Below are 6,243 nucleotides of genomic sequence, written 5' to 3'. Positions count from 1 at the left end.
TTGTCAAAATGTCAATATACCCAAAGCTATCTACACATTCAATGCAATCCCAATCAAAATTGCACCAGCATTCTTCTCGAAACTAGAACAAGCAATCCTAAAATTCATATGGAACCACAAAAGGCCCCGAATAGCCAAAGGAATTTTGAAGAAGAAGACCAAAGCAGGAGGCATCACAATCCCAGACTTTAGCCTCTACTACAAAGCTGTCATCATCAAGACAGCATGGTATTGGCACAAAAACAGACACATAGACCAATGGAATAGAATAGAAACCCCAGAACTAGACCCACAAACGTATGGCCAACTCATCTTTGACAAAGCAGGAAAGAACATCCAATGGAAAAAAGACAGCCTCTTTAACAAATGGTGCTGGGAGAACTGGACAGCAACATGCAGAAGGTTGAAACTAGACCACTTTCTCACACCATTCACAAAAATAAACTCAAAATGGATAAAGGACCTGAATGTGAGACAGGAAACCATCAAAACCTTAGAGGAGAAAGCAGGAAAAGACCTCTCTGACCTCAGCCGTAGCAATCTCTTACTCGACACATCCCCAAAGGCAAGGGAATTAAAAGCAAAAGTGAATTACTGGGACCTTATGAAGATAAAAAGCTTCTGCACAGCAAAGGAAACAACCAACAAAACTAAAAGGCAACCAACGGAATGGGAAAAGATATTTGCAAATGACATATTGGACAAAGGGCTAGTATCCAAAATCTATAAAGAGCTCACCAAACTCCACACCCGAAAAACAAATAACCCAGTGACGAAATGGGCAGAAAACATGAATAGACACTTCGCTAAAGAAGACATCCAGATGGCCAACAGGTACATGAAAAGATGTTCAGCGTCGCTCCTTATCAGGGAAATACAAATCAAAACCACACTCAGGTATCACCTCACGCCAGTCAGAGTGGCCAAAATGAACAAATCAGGAGACTATAGATGCTGGCGAGGATGTGGAGAAACGGGAACCCTCTTGCACTGTTGGTGGGAATGCAAATTGGTGCAGCCGCTCTGGAAAGCAGTGTGGAGGTTCCTCAGAAAATTAAAAATAGACCTACCCTATGACCCAGCAATAGCACACTGCTAGGAATTTATCCAAGGGATACAGGAGTACTGATGCATAGGGGCACTTGTACCCCAATGTTGATAGCAGCACTCTCAACAATAGCCAAATTATGGAAAGAGCCTAAATGTCCATCAACTGATGAATGGATAAAGAAATTGTGGTTTATATACAGAATGGAATACTACGTGGCAATGAGAAAAAATGAAATATGGCCTTTTGTAGCAACGTGGATGGAACTGGAGAGTGTGATGCTAAGTGAAATAAGCCATACAGAGAAAGACAGATACCATATGTTTTCACTCTTATGTGGATCCTGAGAAACTTAACAGGAACCCATGGGGGAGGGGGGAGGAAAAAAAGAAAAAAAAAAAAAAAAAAAGAGGTTAGAGTGGGAGAGAGCCAAAGCATAAGAGACTTAAAAACTGAGAACAAACTGAGGGTTGATGGGGGGTGGAGGGGAGGCGAGGGTGGGTGATGGGTATTGAGGAGGGCACCTTTTGGGATGAGCAGTGGGTGTTGTATGGAAACCAATTTGACAATAAATTTCATATATTAAAAAAAAAAAAAGAAATAGCTTTCCAGTAAGCAGCATATGTTGGTTGGCAAGTGTGCAGGAAGGTGGGGCTATGGGGAAAAGAGGAATACGATGGAAGAGGCAGAGCAGATGATCCACAGGAAATGATGAAGACAGAGGGGAAAGACTCTTCAAAGACAACAAAGCTGCTGGCATTTCCTCGTATATGTATTGGACCAATCATTGCAAACTGGCAAATGGATGTTAAACCACCAGAATAAATGTGATCCATGCTGGAACACGTGTGTAATACATGAGTAAGCATGTCTGCCGTTGACACATGCTGCCTCTTTTAATTTGTATAAACTTGTACAATTTATATAAAGCATACTAAAGAAGAAAACTAAGGAAGGGAAATAGATTGTATACATGGTCAGGCAGGCAGAGAAACCAAATCCTGAGCATGTGACTGAAATAGAAGCTGACGTGATACCAGAGCCAGCTGCATGTTATGTAACAGAAACCCAGGGGCTTTGGAGACACACAGGCCTCAATCTACGGCTTCCTGTATGACTGATCCTATGTGACTCATTTCACCAGGCGATGCCTCTGCACTTCTCTGGAAAATGGAGAAAATAATGTATTTATCCTGAGAGTTACTATGATGATTAATTTAAGTGAAAAGTACCTGGGGCGCCTGGGTGGCTCAGCAGGTTGGGCGTCCAACTTCAGCTCAGCTCATGATCTCCTGGTTTGTGAGTTCCAGCCCCACGTCAGACACCCTGTTGACAGCTCAGAGCCTGAAGCCTGCTTCAGATTCTGTGTCTCCTCCTCTCTCTGCCCCTCCCATGCTCACGCTCTGTCTCTCAGTAATAAATAAACGTTAAAAAAATTTTTTTTAAATGAGAAGCGCCCTGCCTCCTAGTAGGTACTTAATAAACATTAATAACTATAATGTTTTAGTACATAGAGAGGCATGTAAATCTGACTCTATGTAGTATATACTGTGTAACCATTATGTTATTTTTTTTATTTCAACAGGATTATGTGATTTTTTTAATAGGTTGATTATATATATTATATTATATATGTGAAGAGATACAGAAAAAGAGGGAGTGAGGGAGATAGAGTTTGAGAAAAATGTGCTGAAATCCCTAATTCAGTTGATTATGTCCATGAACAGCCTGTTTTGTTTGTTTGCCCTGTTTTGTTTTCATCAAAAAATCCTCTATACCTAACAGCCAATGACTTGAATTAGCCATTACTTGTAAGTAACATCTTTTACAATAAATGAATAATTTAGGAAAAATTAATTAATTAATGGTAGTAACTTTAGAAATTCATCGAAAGCTTTTTAAAAATAAAAATCTGTGTGTGTGTGTGTGTGTGAGTGTGAGTGTGAGTGTGTGTGTGTGTGTGTGTATACATGGATTAGATAGATAGTGGTCCATGAAAACAAAAATAGACACAAAAATCAATACTATTTATTTGTATAGGCACATGTATATATGAAATATATAAACATAGCATATAGTAATAAAACAAAATATTTTAACATAGAAAAGAAAGCCGTCAAGAAAACAGAAAAAACAAGCTACCGAAATGGGAGAAGAGATTTGCAAGTGATGTATCTGATAGAATGTCAGTATCCAAAATCTTTAAAGCCTTCACCTGCAAAAATAATCCCATTAAAAATGGGCAGAGGACCTGAATAGACATTTTTCCAAAGAGGAACAAACAGATGAAAAGATTTTCAACATCACTATGCGTCAGGGAAATACAAATCAAAACTACACCCTATACTTGTCAGAATGGCTAAAATCAAAAACACAAGAAATAACAAGTGTTGGCCAGGACGTGGAGGAAAAGGAACCCACGTGCACTGCTGGTAGGAATGCAAATTGGTGCTGCCACTGTGGAAAACAATATGGAGGTCCCTTAAAAAGGTAAAAATAGAATTACCATATGATCCAGTAAATCCACTACTGGATTTAATGGATCCACCCATTACCCAAAGAAAATGAAAACACTAGTTCAAAAAAGACATATGCACTCCTGAGGCACCTGGCTGGCTCAGTCAGTGGAGCATGCGACTCTTGAACTCAGGGTTATGAGTTGGAGCTCCACGTTGGATGTAGAGATTACTTAAAAATAAAATCTTAAAAAAGAGATATATGCCCTCCGATGTTTATTGCAACATTCTTTACAATAACCAAGATATGGAAGCAACTCAAGTGTCCATCGATAGATGAATGGATAAAGAAGATGTGTATACAGACAACACACACACACACACACACACACACACACACACGTGCGTGTGTGTGTGTGGGGTGGGGGGGTGTTTATTTTATATAAATTATATGTTATTCCATATATTTATATATATCAATATAATTATTATAATCATATCAATATAATTATAATTATACACTATATATTATATAAATATATAACTATAATTAAATTTTATTATATATATAAATGATTTATATATAAAATTGTACAGATTATATATATATATATTTATATATAATTTATATACATTATGGAGTATTATTCAACCATCATAAAGAATGAAATCTTGCCATTTGCAACAACATGGATGGTGCTACAGGGTATAATGCTAAGTGAAGGAAGTCAGAGAAAGACAGATACCACAGGATTTCACTCATATGCGGAATTTTAATTTTTTTTTTCCAACGTTTATTTATTTTTGGGACAGAGAGAGACAGAGCATGAACGGGGAAGGGGCAGAGAGAGAGGGAGACACAGAATCGGAAACAGGCTCCAGGCTCTGAGCCATCAGCCCAGAGCCTGACGCGGGGCTCGAACTCCCGGACCGCGAGATCATGACCTGGCTGAAGTCGGACGCTTAACCGACTGCGCCACCCAGGCGCCCCACTCATATGCGGAATTTAAGAATCAAGACAAAAGAACAAACACAGAGAAAAGGAGAGGAAGAAAAACAAATAGACTCTTAAATACAGAGAACAAACTAGTGGTCACCAGGGGGAAGGTGGGTGGGGGGATGGGCAAAATAGATAAAGGGGATTGAGAACACACTTATTGTGAGGAGCACTGAGTAATGTATCAAAGTGTTGAATCGTTATATTGCACACCTGAAACTAATCTAACACTCGATGCTACTTATACTTCAATAAGAACATTTTTAAATGAAATACTGTATGTGACACTCATGATTATTTGATTCTGGGAATGAGTTAGAAGAGGAGTCAAAGGTATCTTAGGCTTTTCTTTATAGTTATATTTCTCTTTCAAATGAAACAATATAAATGCATTTTGTAATTTTAAAAATTAATTACAGGTGAAAAATTCTGACCAGGTATCACATGATATCATTAGTTACTCATTTTGAGTGATGCAGATATTCAGTATTTCCATATATGTCTTAAATTTCTCAAAATCAAAAGCTTAAAGCAAAGAAAGAGTAAACTAAAGAAAAAAATGTCAAGCAGTCAACACACCAAGATGTTGATAGTGATTATTCCGGCTGATAGGATTTCATCTTGTTATTATTATTTTTTTTTATCCAAGTATAATTAACATATCAAATATAAGAATCTATATACCCTGCGGGTATATTGACAAAACCCTCACATAAACACACAGCCACACATAATCCAGTTCTAAAATATCTTTGTGGAAAATCACAGGGATGGTTTCGCACAGCTTTTATCCTGGCCTTGTCATTTTCGTCACAAATGACACCCGATTTACCCCACTGTCATGCCAGAGTTAGGCAGACAGCTCAGCTTCTTTCCTCAAGCCCACCTGGGCACTCCCACACTGCCATTGTCTCACAAGGCTGATCAAAGACCATGGAGCTGCCCTAGGGAGAGAGATGGTAGCTATAGGTAGCAATAGGAAAGCTCCTAGCTCTTACATACACAGCCTACGCGGGCTTCACAAGGCTCCTGAGGAGCTGTATTTAGCAATTCTTCTACACCTGTTAGAAACATTCCAAGCTTCAGTTTGTTTGTTGGTTCATTCCAAATTGCAAAGGATCATATTCAACCTCTCATTTGAAGCATCCCTTTCTTTAATTTTGTATTTATGGACTTAAAAATGGCAGCAAAAAGCCCACACAAAACTAGTAAAATACATTAAATCTCTCAAGTGTCCTTTTGCTTCTCTTTTTTTTTCCAGGACACCGAGCTTCTGGAGCCCTGTGCTTGTCAGTTCCTCAGGTAACTTGGAGTCCTGCAGCTGCCTATAACACCCTATTTCAAGATTCAAAACTACGTTCTCGCTTTAAAAGCCCGATTTCTGCATCAGGCAGAAGTTTCATGGCTCGACCAGTGACAGTCCCAGCCTTGGGGGCAACTCTGACTTGGAAATGTCTTTCTTTTTCTACATTGAACCTAGCAAACCTCAGCGCCCTGAGCTGTGGGCCTGTGGCTCCACTCTCTAGTCCAGGCTGGGAGGGGGGGAATCAGGTGGGACAGCTGGTGCCCCAACTCACCCGGCCTCCTCTTCTTTCCCAGGCGCACGTCCACGGGGCCTCACATGACAAAACTTCTAGCTCCTTCCCTGCTTGGTCTCCCTGCATGGACCCACGTGCTGGGAGACTGCAGATAGGGCAGACCCAGAGGGCCATTCCTGACCTGTGCTAGCAGATCCTGATTAT

The sequence above is a fragment of the Felis catus genome, chromosome C1 (genome assembly GCF_018350175.1).
Source record: "Felis catus isolate Fca126 chromosome C1, F.catus_Fca126_mat1.0, whole genome shotgun sequence".
NCBI classification, from domain to species: domain Eukaryota; kingdom Metazoa; phylum Chordata; class Mammalia; order Carnivora; family Felidae; genus Felis; species Felis catus.
The sequence above is the reverse complement of the archived record's forward strand: the minus strand, read 5'-3'. Positions refer to the sequence as shown.